This window comes from Fukomys damarensis, unplaced genomic scaffold (genome assembly GCF_012274545.1).
Source record: "Fukomys damarensis isolate Sample0158 unplaced genomic scaffold, DMR_v1.0_HiC HiC_scaffold_32, whole genome shotgun sequence".
NCBI classification, from domain to species: domain Eukaryota; kingdom Metazoa; phylum Chordata; class Mammalia; order Rodentia; family Bathyergidae; genus Fukomys; species Fukomys damarensis.
The window spans coordinates 6,757,871-6,768,317 of record NW_022900944.1 but is presented as its reverse complement, the minus strand read 5'-3'; positions in this window follow the sequence as shown (position 1 = coordinate 6,768,317).

Here is a 10,447-nt window from a genome sequence, read left to right as displayed (position 1 = left end):
GGGGAGTTTTGCTCAGAATGAATTTTCTCAATTTCTCTTGGTCTGAGAATGCCTTTCTTTTGCCTTCATTTTTGAGGAACATTTTCTCCTGATGTGGTATTCTAATTTGACAGTTCCTTCTTGTTCCCCACCCGCCGCCAGAACTTTAAAGATATCATGCAGCTGTACTTGTTCCTCGCTGTTTCCAGTGAGAAGTTAGTTCTAAATATAACTCTGAATAATCATTTTTTTCTTCAGCTGGTTCTAAGATTTTTCCTCTTTTGGTGTTGCTTGTACCGGTTTGACCATGGTGAAGCTAATTAGGGTTTTCTTAGCAGTTATGTTGATTGAGGTTAATTAAGCTTTTTTAGACTATGAATTGATAACAGTTTGTAATTTTTTAGAAAATTCTCAGCCACAAGCTCTTCCAATCGTTCTCCTGGGGTTGTCCTACTTTCTGTCATGTCGGGACGGCCCGTGTATTGTACCGTTCGATATTACTGCACACACTGTAAGACTTCCGGTTGTTTTTCTTTTTTTCTGTCTGTTCTTCTTCCTTTGGTTTGCTCTGGATAATTCCTCTTGGCAGTGATCTTCAGAATCACGGGTTATTTTCTATTGTAACTGGACAGTTATTCATTTCATAGAACATTTCCCGGTCATTGTATTTTTCATTTCTAGATTTGCCAACTTGTTTCCTTTGACAGTGTCTGCCTCTCTGCCGAGATTCCCTCCCTATGCCCGTTTCCCACCTTTTTACTCGGCATGTTCTTCCTGGTTATTTAGTAGTCCGTACTTGAGAATTCCAGCATCAGAGCCAACTTTAGTTTTATTTCCATTATTTCTCCTCTTCATCAAAAGTCGCATTGCTTTTTTTCCCTCTTATTACTGTTTTTTAATGAAAACATTGCAGGTAAAGACTAAAGTAAATAATTTTTTCTCCAGGAAGGGGATTTCTTTTTTTAGCTTTTAGTAATGGAGACTGAATTGACCTAATCTATATTTGACCTCCACTTGGGTTTTTTTGTAAATTTTATAAACTCAGTTCATCACTGACTTAAAATACTTTGAAAAACTGACTTGAGATGATCCCCTTTAGTCAGTCTTGAGATGAACAAAGAGCCCGGTAATCTTTTCATTTCTATCTGTCTTTCTGGGCCACTTAGGGGCTCTCTGCCTGCTGACCCTGCTCCTTGGACATCTCTTTCTGTCCTGCTGCTGGCTTGGAGGCCCTGAGGCTCTGTGCACCTGCCAAAGGGCCGGTTTCTCAGAGAAGCTACTCTCCGCTCTGCAGCCATGCCTGCTGCCTTTGGTAGAAGTTGGCAAGGTCTGGAGCCTCTCTAAGTGTACTTCTCATTTCTCTTCTGGGATCCTGCTTTTGGGTGTGACTGCTTTGCTTTTAGAAAAATCTCCATGCACGTTTGAAGGTGTGTCACGCACTCTTTTCCTCTGTCCCTACCTAGGTGTACCCACCTGTGGTGAATGAATCTGTGAGCACAGACTGTGGCTGAAATTCCATGAAATTCACATCAGCCATACCAGTCTGCACACAGCTGTGAAATGTCAGTAAAGACTGGCCCAACTTCTATATTCCATACTCTTATCTCTGGAAATCTCCTTTCATCAGAGGTGAAAGCAGCTACCCAAGTGCTTATAGCATTCTGGACCTGAGTTCATCTTGGCTTCTTTGCATACTCAATTCTCTGATCTTTCAAAATTAGGGATTTTCATCCTAGGTTATTTTTGTTGCTTGGGTGGAGTAACACTCCTGGTGACTTTCTTTTCTTTTTCTTTTTTTCTTTATTGGTTCATTTTAGGTATACAATACAGTTGCATTCATCATTGGGATCTTGTACCTTCACATGACTTGGTTCTCATTTTTTCCCCATTCCCCTGGCCTCCCTTCATTCCCTCCAGCCTTTCCTATTTATAAAGACTTTGTTTCCATTTTTTCCTTTTCTCTTCTTTTTTCTTTTCCCTTCTTACCTTTCCCCTACACCTTTAGACCTTTTCTCCTATTACATAATATCAATTATACATTTTGAGCCTTATTTACACTTTTAGTTTATCACACCAGAGAAACTATACAGTATTTACACGTGTGTCTCACTTGAGTATGTCCTCAATGTGCATCCACTTAGCTATAAATGTCTCTTGTTTCTCATTCTTTATGGCTGAGTAGTACTCCATTTTATAGAAAAACCACATCTTCTTTATCCAGTCTCCATTTGATGGGCAATTGGGCTATTTCCAAGTTTTGGCTATTATAAACTGTGCTGCTATAAACATGGGTGAGTATATATCACTCTGGTATGATTCTTTTAATTCTTTTGGGAAGATTCCCAGTAGAGGAATAGCTGGGTCAAATGCGACTTCCAATTCTAGTTGTCTGAGGTGTCTCCATATTGATCTCCACAGTGGCTGCACCAGCCTGCACTCCCACCAACAGTGGAGAAGGGGTCCTATCTCCTCACAACCCCACCAGCATTTGTTATCCTTTTCTAACTTCAACTGGTGAAGTTTTGGAGCAAAGCCTCAAAAATTATATTAATTCTGGGATATATGAAATTCACAGCCAACCTCAGAAAATTATTAGGAAAATACCACACAAATTTTTCTATTTCCATTCTCTTCCTTTATTTCACACATGTTCCTTTATAAAAATATTTACTGGTTTTCTTTCTTTTTTTTCAGCTTTAATTGAGTTTACTGGTACATTTTAGGGATATGGTACAGTTACATTCATTGTTGGGATCTTGTACCTCTACATGACAAGTCTTGATTCTCATTTTTTCCCCTTATCTCTGCCCTCCCTTCACTCTCTCCTCCCTCCCCCATCTACAACTGCACTCTTTTCCTCTGTCCCTACCTAGGTGTACCCACCTGTGGTGAATGAATCTGTGAGCACAGACTGTGGCTGAAATTCCATGAAATTCACATCAGCCATACCAGTCTGCACACAGCTGTGAAATGTCAGTAAAGACTGGCCCAACTTCTATATTCCATACTCTTATCTCTGGAAATCTCCTTTCATCAGAGGTGAAAGCAGCTACCCAAGTGCTTATAGCATTCTGGACCTGAGTTCATCTTGGCTTCTTTGCATACTCAATTCTCTGATCTTTCAAAATTAGGGATTTTCATCCTAGGTTATTTTTGTTGCTTGGGTGGAGTAACACTCCTGGTGACTTTCTTTTCTTTTTCTTTTTTTCTTTATTGGTTCATTTTAGGTATACAATACAGTTACATTCATCATTGGGATCTTGTACCTTCACATGACTTGGTTCTCATTTTTTCCCCATTCCCCTGGCCTCCCTTCATTCCCTCCAGCCTTTCCTATTTATAAAGACTTTGTTTCCATTTTTTCCTTTTCTCTTCTTTTTTCTTTTCCCTTCTTACTTTTCCCCTACACCTTTAGACCTTTTCTCCTATTACATAATATCAATTATACATTTTGAGCCTTATTTACACTTTTAGTTTATCACACCAGAGAAACTATACAGTATTTACACGTGTGTCTCACTTGAGTATGTCCTCAATGTGCATCCACTTAGCTATAAATGTCTCTTGTTTCTCATTCTTTATGGCTGAGTAGTACTCCATTTTATAGAAAAACCACATCTTCTTTATCCAGTCTCCATTTGATGGGCAATTGGGCTATTTCCAAGTTTTGGCTATTATAAACTGTGCTGCTATAAACATGGGTGAGTATATATCACTCTGGTATGATTCTTTTAATTCTTTTGGGAAGATTCCCAGTAGAGGAATAGCTGGGTCGAATGGGACTTCCAATTCTAGTTGTCTGAGGTGTCTCCATATTGATCTCCACAGTGGCTGCACCAGCCTGCACTCCCACCAACAGTGGAGAAGGGGTCCTATCTCCTCACAACCCCACCAGCATTTGTTATCCTTTTCTAACTTCAACTGGTGAAGTTTTGGAGCAAAGCCTCAAAAATTATATTAATTCTGGGATATATGAAATTCACAGCCAACCTCAGAAAATTATTAGGAAAATACCACACAAATTTTTCTATTTCCATTCTCTTCCTTTATTTCACACATGTTCCTTTATAAAAATATTTACTGGTTTTCTTTCTTTTTTTTCAGCTTTAATTGAGTTTACTGGTACATTTTAGGGATATGGTACAGTTACATTCATTGTTGGGATCTTGTACCTCTACATGACAAGTCTTGATTCTCATTTTTTCCCCTTATCTCTGCCCTCCCTTCACTCTCTCCTCCCTCCCCCATCTACAACGACTTTATTTTCATCTTTTCATTCTCTCACATTTTTTTCTTTTCCCTTTTTACTCTTCCCCTACCCATCCCACCTTCCCTACACCTTTTACTGGTTTTCTTTATGAACTTCAGCTCATTTCTTCATTATGTTTCTTTGTGATGACTGCCTCAGTTGACTTGTATTAACAGTGTCTTTTTTATATTTTTTGTTAGTTTGTTTTTGGTTTTTGTGGTGCTAGGGTTGGAACCCAGAGCCCTGTACTTACTACCCAAGCACTCTGTTACTGAGATATAGCTCTAGCAGAGCATTCCTTGTTTTTAGGACAGTTTCTTTGTATAAAGACATATGATTTGATTTTAAGTGTGAGTCTTTTGGTAATTCTCTTTTAACCCCTTCCCATCTTTTGGCAACTTCATGCAATTAGATATTTATACAGTTCCTACTCTGAATTTATGTGCATTATCATTCAAATAAGTAAGGCCCATGGATTTATCATCTAAATATGTTAATGAACACGTATTTTCTCAATTTATTTTACTTGACTGAATTTTCTTGACTATATTTGCTGTGAATCAAAATAAACAAAATGGAATCTGTTCTAGGGAGTTTGTCCATATATTACTGTTATATTTTTATATTTCCCTAAGTTTTATAACTTTATTATGGAATTAAATGCTGATTATTTGATGAACGATAAGTTATTTTAAATTTTAATATTATTGAGGTGACTAAATATTTAATTCAATGCTATGATCATAGATCTTCATTTTAAGCATCATACAATATTGAAATTAAGTATGGAGTTGTCAAAGTGAACATGAAAGGATGGATTCTTATTTTTATTAATGTGAAAATGTTTTGTTAGAGAGTTATTTCACCTTATGGAAAGTCCAGATTGTAAAATATAATATCAGGATTTACATGTTCAACTGTATATATTCAGTAGTGCTGTCTAAATAGGTAGTGTATTTCCACAACTTAGGATTTTTTAAAAATTCAGTTTGATTAGGAGAAAAAAGGCCAAATAAATTCATTTACCAAAACATCACTTAGCTAATTTTTAATCAAATTAATTATTGAAATTCAAGTATTCAGTTCTTCCATAGATCCTGTTATTACACATTTAGCCAAAGCAAATAATACAAATTATATTTAAGCTTTTGAAAACATTTGGTAAAAATTTGAAATTGGGCTAAATTCCCGATGCTGGAACTTCACTGATTGCTACTCAGATAGGTATTTGAATGTGTGTATGTGTTTTAATCATATTATAGTCCTGAGCTAATGCAAGAGTAGGATGTTTTAGAGTTGTGCAATAATAGTTTTTAATTCCTCAATTTCAGAAGAGGGAAGAAAAATCTCATTTCTGTATATTGAATGGAATATTTTGAAATGAACAGCTTTTTAATGAAGACTGGAATGAGAGTTGTTGTACATTATCACCCAGGGAAATGTCCTAGCAAGGAAAATAGAAGTCATAGAAACATCTGGGTTGGATTTTTGGCACAAGCAACCGAGAATTGTGCTCATGAGAAACAAACCATTCAAAAAAAACACGTGAGCAAAGCCGTCTGCTTTTATAAATGTGCCCCAGTGGTGAGTCTCTGGGGGTGATGGATCACCCTCATTTAAGGAATGATGTGCTGGAAAAATGCATTATTTTCCAGAGTAAGAAAGTGGATTAGTGCAAGTGTGTGGTGAAAACAATTCAAAACTCTCTCATGATATATGCTGATTTTCGGCGCTCCCCATTTGCACGGCTGTTTAAGCAAACACTCTAAATGGAAATGCACTTGACATTTTTGCAACTGGATGTGATCAAACAACACGAGAATTTAGCTGATTTTTCATAAAATGATTAAACCATTTTCTTTCTCATTTTCAATACTTGAAAAGAAAAGAGATATATTAATAAAACAGACCCTCTAAATGAAACACTGCCTGGGAGCACGGAAGGTTGACATCTTCTTTGCCCTTTCCCTTGCTCCCTTTTTCTGTCACAACAGTCCTGGCCCCCACACATCATCAGAGGGGAGTGTTGATCACCTGTCCCTTGGCTTGGTAAAGCAATTCAGAATAAATGTCCCAGAAGGTACCTTGAGACTGAATTATGCTTCCCATTAATGTTTATGTCACAAGACTTGTTAATAAAGAAACATTCTTAAACAGGGTAATAAATGATTTTGGCCTTGCAGCATCTGGTAGTAGACAACTGAGCATTAACTCTGCCAGGGAAGAAAGAAAGAGCATAACAGCCACCAGACGCCAGTCACAAGTGCTCCCTGCAGGACCCGTTCAAGCTAAGGTGACATAAGAGTAGGAGGATGAGGGAAAAACAAGATTTTTAGGCCTACTTATAGCTTTTATACATGAGGAAATTCCTGTTGGTTTGTTGAAATAATGGAGAAATGACTCTTTAGTTATGTGTTATCATGAATTTAGCGGCTAAAACAACACAATATTTCTTTCCTACTAGTTTCCACAGTAGGAGCCTAGGCCTGGCTTGCCTGGGCCCTCTGCCTTAGGGTGTTTCACTGATCTGAGGTTTGATGAGAAAGTATCCACATCTGAACTTATGTGCTTGTTGGTAGGACTCAGGTCTTCCTGGCTCTTGGCTAAAGGTCTCCTGCATTTCTTTGCCGTATAACCTTTTCATATGGCAGCTTGTACCATCAGTGCCCACAACACAGAGAGCCAACAGTAAGAATCTGCCAGAAAGTGGAAATTACAGTCTCTGGCAAAGTAAAAAAAGAATTAAAATCTATCATCTTTGGCGAATTGCACAGTGTAGAAAGTATCTCACAGGCCCTTTCCTTACTCAAAACAAATAAATGGCTCCTAGCTGTAGTAAGTATGACCAGGTAGCCTCAGTTTCCCTGGTTTTGTTGGTCTGAGGCCTCCTATAGCATAATGACTTGAAGCATTTTGAGCTATTGCTCATAAGTTCATCACACTTGTGAACTTTACCCTCTTGAGAATCATTCTCTCTCTGCTGCCAAATGCCACCCACAATTTCTGAGCCTTTTCTCATCAAGGACTCTGTTGTCTTCCCTGGCAACAGTGGAAGGTAGCAGGCTTAAACTGGGCCTTCTCCTCCTCAACAGCTCATGAAAAAATCGATAGAACATCAGGTGTGGTGGCTCGTGCCTGTGGTGTAGCACTCGGGAGGCTGAGAAAGGAGGATCACTAGGAGTTCGAGGCCAGCCTGGGTTACATAGTGAGTTCAAGGCCAGCTGGACTACACAGCAAGACCCTGTTTCAAAAAAAAAAAAAAATAGAGGAGCTTAATGTAGAAATAAAATATCAGCTTTAATGCTTGGGTTGTGGCTGCTGTTTCAGTGAAGATAAAAACCTTTTAGTTGTCTAATTACAGTGGACCCTTGACTTACAAACTCAATTTGTTCCTGGGGATTGGTTGTAACTCACAATGATCAGGGAAGTCTCAGCTCCTCTACACAGTCTTCAAAGTCTGTCACCTATCTACAGGCCGATCTCAGTGTCCTTAGAGAGACACTGGCCCAGGATTTCTGAATTAACCCCACACAGGAAAGGATGCTGTCATGTTCCTTTCAGAACTCTGTAAGGGTTAAATCTGTATGTGAGACCATCTGGAAGTAGTAGCAGGCAGCATGTGGGTCGTAACTCAAGACTTTGGCTATAATTTAAAACTCACATTCCAGTCATAACCCAATTTATTTTGATGTCAGGCCAGTTGTACCTCAAGGGTCCGCTGTATAAGCTCATGGGCTTGAGCAACACATATTAATACCTGCTGATTTCTGTGTTCAGGAACGAACTTCCTGATAGCCATTACCTGAGTTCCAGTCCTGGGACACACTCCTTTCAGGAATACAGAGTCTGCAGGATGCGCAAGTCATTTTGTAAAGAAGCTACCAGGGGAAATCACAGCCTCATGCCCAGTAAGTCCGGGTTGCTGGAAGAAAGACAGTGGAGTCCTGTGACACAGACTCTGCTTTGCCTGTCGGATCATCCTTGTTCTCGGAGAGGAGACACTAGCGGGAGGACAGACAAGCTGAAGGAAGAAGCTCATACAAAGCTGGAAGCGTGTATTCCTGAATATTCGGAATGCTCTCAGACACAAGTGTAGATGGGTGGACACCTGACTTTAGTCGCTCTAAGGCGGAAAGTACTGTACCAGCTATTCTGGCCTGGGATGGAGCCGGAGAAGTGTCAGCTCCTGTCTAGCTCAGCTTGCCACCTGCAATAGAAACGAAGCATAACTGGCCTGGATGGTGATGCTTACTCCATGAGGACCGCACCAGGTCTGGTCTCAAACTCAGCTGAAGGGCGTGACAGTGCGGCAATGGCAGCACTTCTGGTGTTGGTTGGTGGTATGAAGTCACGCTCCCCATTCACCGAGAGCTACCTTGAATTCCGTACTGCATGGCATGGGTATGGTGTGCTGGAAGCAATTTTCCTCTTTTGATTTTCTAAGTTGGATGCAGTCTCATGTGCCTTTCCAGGAGTTTTAGAAAATTGCAGCCAGTCTAAAGACTGTCAAATACTAAGGAAAAATGAGGTGGTTTGCAAATTACTGTATATTTAGAATACTGAGTGTGACCCAGGTAGTGGAAAAGAAATTATTAGTGAACTAATTTTTAAAACAATATAAAGGCGAAAGTCAATTTCATTTTACCTCCATTAAGCATAAGCAGAATTGAAACAATACTTTAAATCTGTTTTGAGAAGTGGCAAATAAAACCCATTCAGGGGACCCTTCTATGCCACCCTGGTCTGCGTGTGTCTTGTCACCTTTTTAAGCAAAATTTGTTTTGCTGCATTTTTAGTTTGGGGACATTACTCTTATCTGCATACCCACTGGGTGCAGTCACAATGACTGTCTTTTCTCTTGCTCTAAAAGAAGTAACATTTGTTTCTAAGTCTGAATTATTGTCCAGTGAATTGTTAGTTTCTCAAAAAATTAGGCTTCTCTGCTTTTGCAGTTTCCCATTTATGACCAAAGAGTTCTGACAGCTTAGTTTAAGCCAGAATTTCAGTTACACCCCCACTACTCTTATCTGTTTCTTTCAGTAGTAACTTGGGAATATGATGGAAGCAACAAAATAAATGGGGATTTAGGAATAAAATGTCTACACCTGGTACTTTTTCTATGGGTAAGGTTGAGGGAGAACTGAAGTTCTGATAATTCTGTCCAACTTTATGTGTAAACCAGGTAAGAAACTGCATGTAAAAACTTGTCATGACAAGTTTTGAGTATTTTCTTGGAGTATTTTCTTTCTGTTGTGTGCACCACAGGTGGTTTGTCCATTACACAATCACAAGGGTGGCACAAAGCTGAAGGTGGAGTCTAAACACAGTGGTTCCCTTTGTGCAGGGTGAGATTGCCTCTGAGGTGTAAAACACATTATATTGCAGGTGTGGACCCAACCCTTACTGATGCAGAGGAAAGTGCAGCCCCACGATAGGAAAGGGAGCTAAGGGTGTTTCCTGTTGTGTGCACAGCCCTCCCATCACCATCCATTAGTCTCTGTAGAGGGTTTTATTGGCTGCTGTGCTCCATAACTCTTCTGTTAAACAGTTCTCATCTCAAAAAATGACTCAATCATCCACCTGTCTGTCACCCATCATGAGGCCGTTGTGCAATGATGAGAGAGAAAATTACTAAATAAAATATCTCACTTTGAATATAGAACTATAGCAAGACAATAAAGACCGTGCTTTGATATTTCCTTGAAAAGAATTGTGCTGATTCTAACCAGCCTTTATGGTAGATGTTGCCACAGCTAAGGATATTTGTAAGAGCAGCATAACTCCTTAGATGAGACTCATAATTTATATCTCTTCCTCCAAAGCTGGCAGGGCAGTTATGACAAGAGGAAGGTCATACCTAGTGTAAAGAGGCTGCTTCCTGTAAGGATTTCAGAGTTTTCACCTGTTTCCTGAGACCTAAAATCATTCATTCAAAGTATAGTTCTGGACGAGGATAGTGTAAAGGAATGGATCAAATATCATTTCTTATAAAGCCACTCCATGCTATGATTTTTTAAATCAGAAATGTGCAAATTTGACATTAGATGAAATCGCTGGGAAAAAAGTTGCAATAATACTGAAAAGTTTTACTTGTAACTAAAAGAAAAAAAATTCTCATTTTAAAAATCCAGATTACAAATATTTATATGTGTTTATTCTCTTTTTGCAAAGCCTTGATTTCTGAAAAGCACTCAGATGAAGACAGGGGTCAGAGTGGGA